Genomic DNA, 17,574 nt, shown 5'->3' on the forward strand with positions numbered 1-17,574 from the left:
GCTTGGGTAGGTACTAGATGTAGTTCAGGCGGGGTCTCACAATCTGATAGTCACCGCATGGACATATGTCCACAGCAGGAGGAGTCAGGTTCAGCCAAGCTCACTGACACTCCGAGGACTGCTGTGGCCAGCACAGGCCCCACTGGCAAGAGTACGACCGCGAAGGTCATCAATGCCATCAAGACACCAGAGTCAGCAGGCTGCCTCCAATGCTGCTGCCAGCGAGTGGGGGGTGGGGTGGGGGGGGTGGGGGGGGGTGGGGGGGGGGGGGGGGGGGGTGCGCACCAAGACGCAGCACTCATAAATGTAAGTTTAAGGCACCATGAACATGAGGGACTGGTCACGGGTGATCGTCTGTTCTCTAATGTTTTGTTTGTGTTTACTGGTGTGAAAATGAACACCAAAGGTAGTCTTGTTAATTTTTTTTTGATTGTGAAAAGTACTTAAGTTTTGTTTTTGTCATAATGGCCTGAGTATGCTTCACCTTTTTCTTTCTGGTGTAGGGTACACCAGTATGTAATGCTAGACCTAAGTGGCTATAAACTTTATTGCACAGGCACTGAGTGGACTTTGGGTTCAAATGAAAGGGTCATTTCACACTCTGGGATGGAGGTGGCAGCCCTGCCATGAAGTCGAAGCAGATCTTTGGCAGCCTAGCTGAAGAAGCATTGGATCAAGGTGTCCTTGAAGTTCTTACTTCCCTGAAGGGTACAGAGGTCTGCCTCCATGCCCTCAGCATTCTTCCCACTGTGCTCCTCTTCTGACTCGCCACTGGATTCATCCTCTGTGGCCTGTGGAGCTGATTCAAGATCCTCTTCCTCCAGTGGGTCCCCCCTTGCCAGTGCCAGATTGTGGAGAGTGCAGCATGCAACCACTATCAGTGACACCCGCTCTGGGGGGTATTGTAGTGCTCCCCCTGAACGGTCCAGGTATTGGAAGCGCATCTTCAGAAGACCTATGGTTCTGGCTGTCACCACCCTTGTGGAGGCATGACCCCTATTGTAACGCTGCTCTGCCTCTGGTCTTGGGTGGCAGAGAGGTGTCATAAGCCACCTCTTCAACGTATAGCATTTGTCACTCAGCAGCCATCCATTCAGTCGCACTGAACAGCCTCGTGTCTGAGGATATAAGCGTCATGGGAGCTGCCAGGGTACCTTGCACGGACTTGCAGAGTCTGTGTCCTGTGGTCACACACTATCTGGATGTTTATTGAATGGAAGCCCTTCCTGTGGATGAAGGCACCTGGTTGACTCGCTGGCACCTTGACAGCCACATGTGTGCAGTCGATTGCACCCTGGATGCGGGGGAAACCAGCAATTGCTGCAACCCCTCTGGCTCGCTCAGCCCGGTTGGCCTTGTCCATACTGAAGTGAATAAATGTCATTACCGACCTGAACAGAGCTTCTGTCACCAGCTTGACGCAATTGTGGACAGCTGATTGGGAGACTCCATAAAGATCCCCCACTGACCCCTGGAAAGAGCCGGAGGCATAGAAGCTGAGGGCCACTGTGTCCTTCACAGCCACTGGCACAGGGCTTCCACCCACACAGTCAGAGCTGATCTCAGGCTCAATCACATGACAAATGGAGGTCACAGCCTCCCTGGAGAAGCGGAGCCTCCTTCGGCATTGCACCTTGGACATATTGAGGAAGCTGTGTCGCCGCCTGTAAACCCCGGCAGCAGGATAGTGGCATCTTCTGCAGCCCCTTCCACCTTGGACTATCTGCTGGCCCTGTGCTCCTTGTGCCTGTGCCTGTCCTCCCATAGGTCGCTCCCCTGGAAGCTGCATTGGGACACCTGGCCTCCTCTCCCTTCTGCCCCTCTCTTCCTCCTCAGAGGAGGTGCCTCCAGCGGAGAGCACAATCCCCATTACGAGGCTTTTAGAAGGATGTCTGATACCTGGAAGGGCCACATAGCCAAAATTCTCCGGGCGTCTTGGAGACACCAATGAGTCCTGAAATGAAGCCTCGAAATGCTAAGAATGAAACTCAGAACAGAGATGAAGCTGTCAAGTTCAAATAAACAACCAACAGCAAATTATCTCCTAAACTCGTCAATACTCACAATGGCAATGCTGCTGACCCTTTTATCCCGCCCTTGGATTGGTTTTTGCAAAATGTGAGCTGTCCACCTGCCCGTTTCGCCTATGTGACAAACCCGAAATCGCAAGGGCAATGTAAAATATAGCCTTAAGTGACCTTTTAATTAATGGTGGGTGCAGCTCCAGCATCCGCGCGTGTCCACTGACCTGAAGATTGCATGCATGTTTGATATGAAAAGGGGGATTTGGGTTTAGAAAATGCAATCTTACTCAGTGTACTACCTAGCTTACCATAGTCATGTAACGCTGCCATGAGGCAAGCACTGTAGGCTGCCATTTCTCCCTAGTTCAATAAACCTTCTCACTGAGACAAGACACTAATGAAGATTGCTGACCTCCCTCCAGGTGCCCATTCCCCTCAAGGAGTCAGGCACGGACCCTTGGGCACACAAAGGGAGGAGAAGCGGCTGGTGGACACCCCTGGGACCTCACACAGAACTGTCTGAGAGTGTCCGACCCTTCAGAACCCCCCTTGCCTTTGGTTTCATCCTCTGTGACTGCAGAGGGAACAGCTGTCCCACAGTAGGACAGTCAAAGTAAGCCGGGGCCCTCCAGGCTTCTGGTCTCCAGAAGACACCCATCAAGGTCACCCAAGACATCAGGGCAAACTGGTCAGCAGGCTGCCTCCACTCTGGCTGTGGGTGTCAGGGGAGTGCCTAGCAGAAGTGGTAGGGAACAAAAAATTAAGAATTTATGATTTCACATGTGGTTTCACGGGTGCACTATAATGTTAACCCTCTTACATTTCTGTAAATATACTAGACTTGCACTTTAATGAGACCTAATGTGGTTTAATTGCAATTCGAAGTTGTTAAGTCTGCGCCCCCTCCCCCCCATCATCTTCAAGGGGACAACCTAGACTGGGTCTATGTCCCCCGGAATCATGCATTTACAGGGAGGCAAGGATCTTTGGCAGGGCTCTTGCGAGCCATGTGCAAGAAGCCTCCCGTTTACACTGAGCCTTTTCCTTCACGCGCTCATCTGTTGAAATGCCTTAGCGTCATCAGTACTGCATCTGGGGTTCCCCTTCAGTTGTCCAGTTTGAGCTGACCTGCCCCCGCTGATCCAACTCCCATGCAGCATCTCGAGATCTCCACCTCAAGGCTGTAGATTGTTGCAAGCGGCCATGGTGTTTGTGGCTTTTCAGGTAGAATCCAACACCTTCCAACCTCCCACAAATGACCTACACCCTCCCACCCGTAACCTTTGACCACCCCAGTCACCCTACAATCCTCCCCCATCACCCTCCATCCCCTAGCTTCCCAAGGAGCCCAGCACCATGAAAATAGACATTCCCCCCACCACCCTGTCCTGCCAATCCTCAGAACACATGTCCCCTCCAACAACACTCAGCAGCCCCTATCACAGGCCCCTCACCCTCCCACCCTTACAGCTCACCTTGCCCCCTTTAACCCTCACCATCCCTTTGTATCAACAATTCATTCAGTATATCCCCCACTTGACACCACAGACTCCTTTCTCTGAACTCCTTTCCCCTCTTCCCCTCCATGCTCGTTCACACCTGTAACACCCCATGCCCATTCACACCTGCACACCCTCCCATGCTCATTCACACCTGCGCACCCCTCATGCCCGTTCACACTTACACAGCCCCATTCCAGCTGGGGCTTCATCTCCATCCCATTAATGGGAGGCAAAACGACTTCACACCGGCCTCAGGTAGGAATGGCAACCTACCTACTATTGGGCAGGAGCGCACGTTCCCACCATCTTTTCACACCGGTGCAGAACCGATTTTTCAGCTCCCACCACATTGTCACCCCAACCCCCACACTGGACATTACGCCTGCCATTGTTGGAACTGGAAAATTTCGGCCTTTGTTGTTTTGTCCCCGCTCCAAACTCTGTTCCCTAACCGCTCACTCCTGTTTCTCCCTGGCAACTGTCTGAGGCTGTTTGTAACCTTGTTGCCATTTTTGACCCCAAATCCACACCGTCACTAAGACCGTCTACTTCCACCTTCATAACATGGCCCATGCTGTCTCAGTTCATCTGCTGCTGAAACCCTCATCCATGCCTTTGTTACCATGAGAATTGACTATTCCAATGACCTCCTGGATAACCTCCCACATTTTTACATTCTGTAAACTTGAAATCTTCCAAAACTGCTGCCTATGTCCAAACTCGCATCAAGTACTGTAAACAATGTCTTGATTCTAAAATTCTGATTCTTGTTTTCAAATTCCTCCATGATCCCGCCCCTCCTCATGCCTGTAATCTCCTCCAACCCCAGAACCCTCTGAAATATCTGTGTTGGTCTAATCCTGGCCTCTTGAGCATCCCCGATCTTAATTGCTCCACCATTGGTGGCTACACCTTCAGCTGCCAAGACCCTAACCTTTGGAATTCCATCCCTACACTTTTTTGCCTCTCTATTTTTCTTTCCTTCTTTAAGACAGTCCTTAAAGAAGCCTACCGCTTTGACAAGCTTTTGGTCATCTAAGCTAATATCTCCTTCTGTGGCTTGATGTCAAACTTTGCTTTAAGCATCCTTGTGAAGCAGCTTAGTTTTATTCCATTAAAAGCGAATTAAATACAAGTTGTTCCTCCTCAACTGAAAATTTTCTTAAAGTGCAAATTACAGGTAGCAATCTCTCTGGTCCTGGAATTAAAAACAATTATTATTTGTACAGCTGGAAGTAGAGAAAAAGGAATGGAAAAATCAGTGTGGAGATGCAATGAAGATATATCTGCATTCATGCCTAAGGTTGTGCTGTTGGTTGCCAGTCAAAGTATATTCCATTAATCCATAACATGGCTCCTTCGACCATTCACAAGTTCATGGCTCCTATAGACATAACAACATAAGAGATTTCTTTGCTCCAATTGCAGACTGCAAGATGCTAGAGTTTACTTGTGAAATCATCTAAACCAACAATATTTTGGGCAACATGCTCAGATGGAACAACTTATTTCTGAAATGAAGATTATAGTCTTGTGAATTCTGTTCAGAACATCTGCAGTGGAATACCCAGGGTCACTGCAGGACTCAATAAAAAGAGCAACTTGAAGGTATATCCAGCCCAAACTATATTTTGCACATGGGGAGAAAAAATTTGTAAGCCAGCTGCATATGCCAAATGTTTCCAAAAATGTGTCATATATAATATTGCTGTTGTTGCTGGACTATTATTGATTCACACAAAAAACTGTGGTACCACAGCTATGTCACAGAAGAACTGACAATCTGTGAAATTAGAAAAAAAAGCCAAAAAGAAAGCAATTTTTCAGTTCACAGCCTAAGAATGAAATGCTAATCTTGCTTAATCACTCATAAAAGAACATACCATGTTGCATCCAGAAGTATCCAAAGAATTGGCTTCGATAATCACACGAAACAATTGCAGATGGCCTGACTGGTTATAATCCAGTGATTCTAGTGAAAGCAATGAAGTCAGGTTTGGAAATTGCAGTCATTGACCCAACCCTGACATCACTCACACAAGGAGCATTGTATTACATTTTGAAAATCAAAGAATGGTTAATGGGGCTTCAGCAATTTATTTTACCTCACAGACTGAATCCTAAATTATCATTAATCTTAGTTGTACCCTCATTATTATATATTAGAGTTTTAAAATTATTTGGTCCTAAATTATTTTGCCATTGTTTAATTGACAGTGTCAAAAGGTAATGTCACTGCACTAGTAACCTAGAAGCCTAGTTCAATGCTCTGGGGACACTGGTTCATATCCCACTACAGTAGCTGGTAGAATTAAAATTCAATTAATAAATCTGGGAAATAAGGCCAGTCTCAGTAATAGTTACCAAGAAAGTATTATCGTTGTTGTAAAAACCCATTTGGTTTACTAATGTTCTTGCGGGAAGGAAGTCTGTTGTACTTACCTGGTCTGGCCTATATGTGACTCCAGACCCACAGCAATGTGGTTGACTCTTAACTACCTTCTGAACTTGGCTAGCAAGCCACTCAGTTCAAGTGCGATTAGGGATGGGCAACAAATGCTGGCTTTGTCAGCGACACCCACATCTCATGAAATAATAAAAATATACACTTTATTACATTGAAACATCTCCCTGATTTTGAAAAATACATAAACTAATGCATATCCTGCTTGGCACTACAAATTTGAAAAAAAGATTTGACACAATTTGTACCAGTCATGTGAAAGGCAAACTTGCATTTATTTGAGACACACTGGGGTGAAAATTCATCTTGGACAGTAGCACTGAATGGGCAGTATTGCATTGGCTGCCAGCTATACACTCACTTGATTTGCAGTTCTATATTAATTGGGCGGGGAATATAACTGGTGACCGATTCGATAGAGCCCATTTTGGGCTGCTGCCCAGGACAAATTCCTATACCCAATTCTCTCATAAGAAGCATTGTTTTTCACTCTTATGTTCCATGATGTAGGGGTGGTGGTGGGGTTTCAGGCGGTAGCTGCAGTGGAATTTGATGAGGATTCTCCAGATCACCAGGACTTCAGCAGAAGACTGGTAAATAAAACCCTGTCATTGTATATGGCTTTTCTAACCTCCTACTGGAGATCACCTATGAAAATCCGAGGCTACTATGTTATTTTACAAAGACTGAGAATTTGGTTGGAGAATTTGTAATGTTTGCTGTGACAAAATTTTTCTCTTTTCGGTATTAACAGAGCAATAACTTGGTGAACCAGAGCCAGTTAAATAGGGATGAGATGTATGATTTTTCAAAAGTTCTGCCAATCACGACTTTTTTTAAATGCAAGAAGCTAGTTTCACTTTAAATGTTCGTTGTTGCTTTGCTTTTTTCAGAGCTCTTTGGGAAGTGTAAACCTGATAGTGGGTTAAACTCAGCAGCATGTTGTTAAATCACCAAAGAACTGCAGGAGAGTCTAACTAAGTGGATCTCTCAAGTAATGGCAGTCTGCACATAGCTTCCTCTGCTGCATAAATGATACATGCGCAAACAAATAAGAGAGATGAAAATTTCTTTTATGTTTCCTCTGTTTCGATTGGTTTACTACCTCTAGTGTTGTCAACCTTGCTTGGACAAATTTCTGGAGGGGTTATCACATCACCCCCTTACTCTAATAACCCCGCTCGCACTCTCCTGCTACTGGTCGCTCAACACATCCATCACATTGCACAGCACTATTCTGCACCAACTGGAAAATGAACAGATTCTTCATTACCTGATTGGATGGTTCTTGACTGTCAGTCAAACAGCCTTCTTTCCTTTATTTCTATAACTAAACTATAAAAAACACAAGTTTTAAAGTCCTTACGATTTTTCCCCAGGGTTTGCTGGCTGCAAATCTTGGAGATTAATTTTTAATTCCTGGTGACTCCAGGGTAATCCTGGATATGGGTTGACAACTGTAACTATCACCCGTCTTGTGATACTGCCATTTGCACTTCTGCCCAAAACAAATCTATACTCCATTAAATGGGCATTCCATCTGTTCTCTCAGGTGAACATTATGGATCCCAAGACAAAATTGGAAGAAGGATGATAGAGTTAATTGACTGCAAATAAGTGAAATATCGGACGAAGAGTATAGCAGGCAGCTGATGTGATACCATCAGTTTTGTGTCCCAGCCCCTGTCCAATTTCTCCCTAAGATAGCTACATGAAAACTTTGGAAAGGGGGTAAAATTCAACTTCAGTATGCAAAGGGCAGCAGGGCATCAGCACCAACTATATACCCATTGGCTTAATTCCAAAAGAAAATCAGGTGGTGCTGAAATGGTGGCCAATTTTCTCCTGCCCATTTACACTCCCACAGAATTTGAACTTTATCCCAATTGCATTTGTTGCCATTTTTGTTCTTCTGAATATAGACACTGAACCAATCTGTCAGGCTGTGGTGTAAACATTCCAATGGTGGCTGAAGAGTTATGGTCCAAATCCTACAATTCTAGCCTCTTGTACATTTCTGATTTTCATCACTCCAACACTGGCAGCTCTGCCATCAGCTGCTGAAGACGTAGGCTCTCAAATTCCTCCCTAAACCCCTCCACCTCTCTATCTCTTTCCCCTCCTTGAAAACCTACCTCCTTAGAAAAAAGCTTTTGTTCCTTGAGAAATATTTCTTTTTCTCTCAAGTTCCCACTCAAACTACATACGATTTATGGTGTCGAAACAGGACATTTGGTCCAACCAGTCCATTATATTGCACTCAAGCCTCCTAAAGTAAATTGAATAATGAAACGCAAGTGTAAAAACTAGACCCACAACATGAAATGAGCACCTTTGTCTTCTTTAATTGCCTTCTTACAGTTGCACACACCATGTCTTTTCAGTCACCAGAACATATATAAAGTTAGTGAAGAAAATTATAACCCTTGCTACCAGGGCTTATTTTATTAAGGCCTGGGTGAAGATTTAGTTGATGCAGACAGCATATAACCAGTCACTAACGAATTTCTCAAATGGAACTGATGGTCCAATGCCAGTTTCACACACATGCCCTAGGTGTTTTACTAAGCAGCCTATGCAATGTGATAGTTTGGAGTCCTTCTGGCACAGAATGAGAGCATGCATGCCACCTGACATTTTGGACCCTAAGATGCTGTTTTGCCACTGTAAAATAGATAAAGTGTGATTACATACCGGGGCCTCTTTCTCTTACCATTTTTTGGACGCTGATATTCAATCACACATGTTAATACCTTTACAAGGAATCTGCAACCTGTTGTTGCTATTTCTGTGCCTCCTTCCACAGAGGATGCAGTCAGCTTTCAACAATTATGTGACAAATTACACGTTCCCCTTCCATGGCCTTGATAAAGCAAGATTCAAGGATATGTGATATTGGGCACCTCTGATGGAATAAAATGACCCAGTGAATTCTCATTGACTTGCAAGGTTTGTATATTTAGTTGTCTCCGTACAGCCTCTTGTGTAGTTGGTGTATAAAATTCTGAGGGAGCTAGACAAAGTGGATTGGAATGATCTTTTTTTCTCTTAGCAGAAAGGTCAATAACTAAGGAACATTGATTTAAAGTAATTGTTGGAAGGATTAGAGGGGAGCGAGAAGAAGTTTTTCACGTGCAGGGTGGTGGGTGTTTGGAACTCACTTCCTGAAAGGGTGGTAGGTGCAGAAACTTTCATGATATTTAAACAAATACTTGGATATGCTCTTGACCTTAAGGCTATGGACCAAGAACTGGAAAGTGGGATTAGGCTGGATAACTCTTTTCCCAGCCCACGCAGACACGATGGATCAACTGGCTCCTTCTACCTATATTTTTTTCTATGTTTTTATCATAGTGGTCAAGTAGGTATGTTAACATAAGGATTCTTGTGCATTGATACAGGATAGACCTTACTAAATCAGTTCAGTAATTTTTCATTACTCTTGTTGATTTCTTTTTTCCTTCTTTATGCTTCATTTTGTTGAACATGAAATGCAATTGCCACTGACAAGAGCTTTTTAATATGCACTGAATCAGCCAATATCACTTGTTCAATTTCAGAATTTCTACGTGCTTCAGGCAGGATTAAACCTGCTTATTTAGCACCACTGGTGTACTGATTGGATGCAGTACACTGTCATTTTATAACAGTGAGGACAGCACTTATCTTAGGAGGTGAGGTGGACCTTAGAAGTACTATCATTAGCTATGAATGTGTCTCTAAGGCGTTCATATGAAATATGTAACCATTCTGCTGGAAAAATTACCTTTACCATTGGACGAATTAACAGAAACTCCATAAGTCTAACTTATGTTGCAACTTAGGAATTCCTTTGGTTTCACGAATACATAAAAATCTATAAAGATTTATAAAGAATTAAATGATCAAGTAAATAAAGTTAAAATGAACTAAATTTATTTATTATTTTCAACATGAAAACACATTGGCCTAGAAATTGGATCACTACAGAATTGGAATGCATTCCCAGCGCAGTGCATGCACCTAATGAGTCTGATGGCAATTGCTCCACCATCTTGATTAGGATGCTACCAGTAAGCTGCAGATCCCAGAAGCAACTTGCCAGTCACAGGAGTGAGGGTTGGTGGGTGCAGCAAGATCAGCCAGCTCAGATTTGAGGCATTAGCTTTAGGAAAGTCCATCAGGCAGGGGCCATGGAAAACAATAGCAGAATGTAACCAGTCACAAATACATTTCTCAAATGGAACTGATGGTCCAATGCCAGTTTCACACACATGCTCTAGGTATTTTACTAAGCAGCCTGATGCAAAGTGATGGTTTGGAGTCCTTCTGGCACAGAATGAGAGCATGCATGCCACCTGACATTTTTGACCTTACATGCTGTTTTGACCCTGTAAAACAGATAAAGTGTGATTATATATCAGGGCCTCTTTTTCTTACCACTTTTTGGATGCTGATAATTGATCACACGTGTTAAAACCTTTACAAGGAATCTGCAATCTGTTGTTGTTGTTTCTGTGCCTCCTTCCATAGAGAATGCAGTCGGCTTTCAACCAATTATGTGACAAATTACACATTCCCCTTCCATGGCCTTTTAAGGCAAGATTCAAGGGTATGTGATATTGGGCACCTCTGATGAAATAGCATGTTCCCAGCATAAAATGACCAGTGAACTCTCATTGACTTGCAAGGTTTGTGTTTTTAGTTGTCTCTACACAGCCTCTTGTGTAGGATCAACCTGATGAAGCTTGCCTGACACTTCCCAGCTGAACCAAGGTGCTGCTGCTAGGAATATCCATATTTCCCATTGCCTTGGTCAAATTGTCTCTGTGGCAGTGGTAACTAGCTGCAGAACGAGCAGAGATACAGTGGCTGAAGCCAATTTAAATCATGTCTATCATATCTATAAAAAAATTGCAACATGGAAACCACCATTTTGAAATTATTTGAATATATTTTCAAAGTTACTGAGAGAGATAATGCTTGCACCAGGCTTTGAGGGGAATGTTTATGAGATGCATTAATAATGAACTTAAATATTACATCTAGAGCCAATCAGGCCGAGACTATGGCAAATGATCTATTCAAGGTGCTGGCCATTGGAGATCCAGTGATTGGGAAAACCTCCTTTGTGCAGGGCTCATAGGTTTATAGAGCCATAGAGGTCCACAGCACAGAAAAAGGCCCTTCGGCCCATCAAGTCTGCGCTGGTCAAACAAGTACCTAACCATTCTTATCCAATTTTCCAGCACTAGCCATGGCATCGCAAATGCACATCCAAATTCTTCTTAAATGTTATGAGGGTTTCTGTGTCTACCGTGCTTTCAGTCAGTGAGTTCCAGATTCCCACCACCCTCTGGGTAAAATAATTCTTCCTCACATCCCCTCTAAACCTGCTGCTCCTTACCTTAAATCTACGCCCCCTGGTTATTGATCCCTCCACCAAGGGGAAAAGTTCCTTCCTGTCTACTCTATCTATGCCCCTCATAATTTCATACACCTCAATCATGTCCCCCTTCAATCTCTTCTGCTTCAGGAAAAATAACCCCAGTCGACCCAATGTCTCCTCATAACTAAAACTCTCCAGCCCAGGCAACATCCTGGTAAATCCCCTCTGCACTCCCTCTAGTGCAATCACATCCTTCCTATAATGCGGATTCCAGAGCTGCACGCAATTCTCTAGCTGTGGCCGAACCAGCGTTTTATACAGTTCCAGCATAACCTCCCTGCCCTTATATTCTATGCCTTGGCTAATAAAGTTAAGTATCCCATATGCCTTCTTAACCACCTTATCTACCTGTTCCACTACGTTAAGGGACTGGTGGATATGTACACCACAGTCCCTCTGATCCTTGCTACTTCCCAGGGTTCTACCGTTCATTGTGTATTCCCGGGCCTTGTTTGTCCTGCCCAAGTGCATTACCTCAAACTTATCCGGATCAAATTTCATTTGCCACTGATCAGGCCGCCTGACCAGCCCATCTATATCCTCCTGTAATCTAAGGCTATCCTCCTTACTATTTACTACCTCACCAATTTTCATATCATCCGCGAACTTACTGATCAACCCTCTTACATTCAAGACTAAATTGTTTATATATACCACAAACAACAAGGGACCCAACACCGATCCCTGTGGAACCCCACTGGACACAGGCATCCAGTGACAAAAAACATCCCTCGACCATCACGCTCTGCTTCCTGCCACTCAGCCAAATCTGGATCCATTTTGCCAAATTGCCTTGGATCCCATGGGCTCTTACGTTCGTTCTCAGTCTCCCATGCGGGACCTTATCAAAAGCCTTGCTGAAGTCCAAGTAGACTACATAAAATGCATTGCCCTCATCTACACACCTGGTCACCTCTTCGAAAAATTCAGACATGACCTCCCCTTAACAAAACCATGCTGACTGTCCTTGATTAATCCCTGCCTCTCCAAGTGTAGTTTAATTTTGTCTCTCAGAATTGCTTCCAATAGTTTCCCCACCACTGAGGTTAGACTGACTGGCCTGTAGTTCCCTGGTTTATCCCTTCCTTCGTTCTTGAATAACGGTACCACATTGGCTGTCCTCCAGTCCTCTGGCACCTCTCCTGTGGACAGAGAGGAATTGAAAATTATTGCCAGCACCCCTGCTATCCCCTCCCTTGCCTCACACAACAGCCTGGGATACATTTCATCCGGGCCTGGAGATTTATCTACTTTTGAGCCTGCCAGACAACTTAGAACCTCCTCCCTTTCTATGTTAATTTCTTTAATTATATCACAGTCCTTCTGCCTGATTTCCATACCCACATCATCCCTCTCACTTGTGAACACCAACACAAAGTATTCATTTAGAACCCTACCTATGTCTTCCGGCTCCACACACAAATTACCACTATGGTCCTCAATGGGCCCTACTCTTTCCCTAGTTATCCTCTTACTCTTAATGTACTTGAAAATTACTTTGGATTTTCCTTTATTTTACCTACCAATGTTTTTTTATACCCCCTTTTTGCTCTCCTAATTTCCTTTTTAAGTTCCCCCCTACAGATTCTATACTCCTCTAGGGCTTCTGCTGTTTTGAGCCCTCGGTATCCGCCATAAGCCTCCCATTTTCTCTTTATCCAATCCTGTATATCCCTTGACATCCAGGGTTTCCTGGATTTGTTGGTCCCACCCTTTGTCTTTACTGGAATATATTGGCCTTGTACTCTCCCTATTTCTTTCTTGAATGAGTCCCACTGCTCTGATGCAGATTTATCTAAAAGTAGCTGCTCCCAGTCCACACTGGCCAAATAATATCGGATCTGATTAAAATTGGCCTTCCCCCAATTTAGAACTCTGATTTCTGGCCCATCCTTGTCCTTTTCCATAACAACCTTGAATCTAACGGAGTTATGATCACTGTCTGCAAAATGCTCCCCCACTGATACCTCTACCACCTGCCCGGCTTCATTCCCTAAAATTAAGTCCAGGACATCCCCCTGTCTTGTAGGACCTTCTACGTACTGGTCAGAATCCTTCCATTAAAATAAATACCGTCCAACCTAGCCAATCTCCCTTGTGCCTTAACTGGCCTATAATTTCTATGCCTTCCAGACTCAATTGCTCTCTCTTCTAATTCTGGCTGTGCACCTCCCCATGCTGAACCTCCTCTCAGGATCCCATCCCCCTGCCAAGTTAGTTTAAACCCTCCCAAACAGCACTAGCAAACCTCCCCGCAAGGATGTTGGTCCCATTCCGGTTCAGGTGCAACCCGTCCGCCTTGTAAAGTTCCCATGGCCCCCAGAAACGGTCCCAATGTCCCAGAAATCTAAAGCCCTCCCTCCTGCACCATCTCTATCACCACGCATTCATCTGGACTAACCTCCTATTTCTATACTGACCAGCGTGTGGCACCGGAAGTAATCCAGAGATTACTACCTTTGAGGTTCTGTTTTTTAATCTGTTTCCTAGCTCCCTAAATTCTGCTTGCAGGACCTCATACTTCTTTCTACCTATGCCGTTGGTACCAGTATGTACCACAATCCCTGTTTGCCTGCCCTCCCCTGTTAGATTGCCCTGCAGCCGTTCAGTGACATCCTTGACCCTGGCACCAGGGAGGCAACATACCATCTTGGAGTCACGTCTACCGCCACAGAACTGCCTGTTCCCCTTATTATCGAGTCTTCTATCACTATTGCTCTTCCCCCCTTTTTCATCCCCCCCTGTGCAGCTGAGCCACTCACAGTACCATGAGCAGCTCTACCAATGACAACTTTAGATAGACCCTAAATCCACAATTGGCAGTAAACAATAGGGTAAATTTCCTGCTCCCATTCCAGTGCTGGACACAATTAGTGCACCTAAATTATTAGTCTGGTGAAGACCTGATACAACACAGTTGAGTCTGCATGAATCCAGCTTTGCCCCATTGTATTAATCTTCCATCAGGATGCTACAATTGGCATGGGAGCCCGCTTTGCATTAAAAAACAGCCTTTCAATCCGCTTCTGGCAGGTGGCTACTTGCCACAGAGTGTTTGACCTGCATTATGACTTCAAATGGCACTTGGGCATCTCACCCCATTATATCCATAAGGCCTGTATGCATCTATACCAGTCAGGCATTTAATATCTTTACCAACTCAGTCATGAAATACATTGGGCAGAATGGTCTCAGATTTGCGGTAGCAGGCAGGAAAAAAGTTGTTTTATTTGCTGGCCGCATTGATGGATTTTCACACCGTATCATCCCATTCTCGACATTTCCCACCCCATTAATAATGCATTCGAGGGAAACACGCTGGATCGCTGGCAGGATGGTCTCTGATTTGCCTGCCCCGGTGTCACTGCAGGCCTTCAGTAATCTGGGTGCCACATTTAAAGGGCACCCCTGCACAAAGCTAACACTCTCTAAGGGATCGGAAGCTGCTGGAAAGTCATGGGCTGCCAAAGGGAGAAAATATGCTGCCCTCAAATTTAGCGACGCCTCCCTCAGGCGCCTACTGGATGCTGTGGAGGCCCGCTGTGAAGTCCTCTACCTCCACTCTGGCATAGGCCAACAAGCAAGGTCACCAATCCAACATGGGAGGGGGTGGCAGCGGTAGTCAGCGCCAACACCCTGCAAGAGGGGACAGCCAGCCAGTGCCAAAAAAAGGATGAATGATCTCCTCCGTTCCACCAGGGTAAGACACTCTTCTCATCACTCTCAACTCACACACTAACAAACCCCTCACACATCCACAGGGACCTCACTCAGTTCAAGGGACATCACCATTCACTCTCTCACACACAACTTCATCTGCCCTGCGGATCATATCTTCATCCACACATGCCTGCATCTTTCTCATCTGGTCACAGACTGGTGGAGGAATGCCCGACATCAAGGTCCTCCCAGATTTTGAGTATACAGTCATCAAGCTGACCCATGATGATCTGGAACATTCCTATGCTGACGGTGAGGTCGGCTCGGTGCTCAACCAAGTGAGGATCCAAAGTGCAACATCCATCAGACAACCATGCTGTGAATGAGTTCCCCTGTTCCGCAGTCCCCTGTCATGCACTAATTATCTCTCCTTCCTTTTGCAGGCACATCTGGGAAGCAGCCGAGGGGGCCCAAGAGCCAGGTCCTCAACTCAAGCCCCAAAGACAGCTTGGAGGAAGAATCTAATGACACCCTAATTGAAGTCCTGTCACAGCACTCACCACACCCTCCACCAGCACAGAGGCACACACTTCGGCGGGGCTTAGTTCTTGAGTAGCCTTGTGGTCACAACCTGGTGAGCAGATCACACTGTCTTACCCACAGCAGGCGGCGGCAGGAACTTCCCAGGTCCCTGGCAACTGGAGGACTGCTGGAGGCCGGATATCTGCTGAGTCTGAGACAGACGAGTCTGGACTCGGTCATACCTTCGTTGCTGGAACTGCTAAGGCAAGCTCGGAAACATTAAGAAGGGATGTCCACTGCGCAACTCGGATTGCAAGGCACCTTCAGTCTGAGGTGATAGCGCTGGCTTGCCAATGCACTGAAGTCAACACTGGTAGGATGGGGGCCGCCATGGAGACCTTGGTCCAGGACGTCGCTCCTGCACTGCTGCGCGGGCTGAACTCCATTGCTGATGCCATAACTAGCCTCCAGCAGTGTCGACACGAGAGAGGTGCGGGGCAGCTCATTCTCATTCCAGCTCACCCTTCTCCTCAAGGAGTCAGCGGGGGGCTCTTGGGCACCCATACTGAGGAGGATCAGCAGGTGACTCCGGGAGTGTCCAGCCCACCTGAATCCCCACTTCCTGTGGCCCCAGCAGCTCCAGTTCCACAGGCCGAGGAGGGTGCCACTGCCACACAGCAGGACCCCAAAAGCAGGCCAGGGCCCTTCAGGTCTCGGCCCTCCAGAGAACACCCGCCAAGGTCATCACAGACAGGGCATAGCAGTCAGCAGGCTGCCTTCACCTCTGCTGTGGATATAGGGGGAGCATCAAGATGTAGCAACAGGCTTAGGAAGGCTAAAAAGATGTAGCTGCACAGCCTGGGCACAGGTGTTAATCACTTGTACATAATTTTCACAATTGTAAATAAACTCCCAAGAATGTCTCCTTGCCTTTAGCTCCTTGTTATGATGAGCAGTATTCCTGTCATCCAGATGTGAAAACTTGGTTCCTGCACAAGGCATAGGCAGGTGTCTCAGTCCAGGGCCTCTTCAGAGCAAAGTGATGGTCCAGCTTCACACTCACTGGAAACATTAGTGATGCCTTCGCCTCACTGTTGCTTGTCATTGCTTCCAGAATGTTGTGGTCAGGTGCATCAGAGTTACGTCGTTCTCTCTGTGTGTGCTCTCAGCACCTTTGAGGTGGGCTGGCCCCTATTTCTTCAGCATCTGTGGCCGGTGACATTGTGCTCCTGAAGGGGTCAGGTGCTGAAGGCTGACAAAGTTTCATGATTGTGTCTCCATGATATGACCCTGATCACAGAGTGCCAGTGAGCTGCTCTGAGCCAGACAGGTTTCAGACATTCACAGAGGCTACGTGAAGATCTATGGAGTTTCCTCACAGTATGTTGTCATCATTACCCTCCTGGAATCTAGCGACTATTAGGGTCTCCACTCCATCTCCATGATATGAGCCTGAGCACTGAGGTTGTGTGCGCTGCCAGCAGCCACACAGGAGTCAAACGTTGACAGATGCAAGGTGAGGATGTCAGGACCGTCCTCATCTTCTTGAATCTTGCAGTTATGAGGGCCTCCCGAGCACGTCTGCCTTGTCTGGCCAGTGCCATGGCCTCATCATTGGCATCCTTGCCTTCTGGGACCTCATCGCTGTCATCCCCTTCGACATCCTCCTCATCGGAGGAGACATGCAGCTCTTCCATCTCCTCCTCAGCCAGGACCTCCCCCCATTGCAGCACCAGCAAGCGACGGTGAAGCGCGGCACTCTCTGGGAAGTGTATTGCAGTGCTCCTGTCGAGGCGCCAGATCATCATTTTCAAAATGTCTTGTTTGCTCCGCTAAAGCCCAGGTCGTGCCATGAGCCTCGTAATACCGTCACAGTGCTGCAGTCTGAAGGCGCTGCATGGGCATCATCAGCCATGTCTTCTGTGAATAGCCCTTGTCCCCAAGGAGCCAACCTTGCAGCCTCTCTGGACTCTG

This window comes from Cetorhinus maximus, chromosome 13, assembly GCF_964194155.1.
Source record: "Cetorhinus maximus chromosome 13, sCetMax3.hap1.1, whole genome shotgun sequence".
Classification (NCBI taxonomy): Eukaryota; Metazoa; Chordata; class Chondrichthyes; order Lamniformes; family Cetorhinidae; genus Cetorhinus; species Cetorhinus maximus.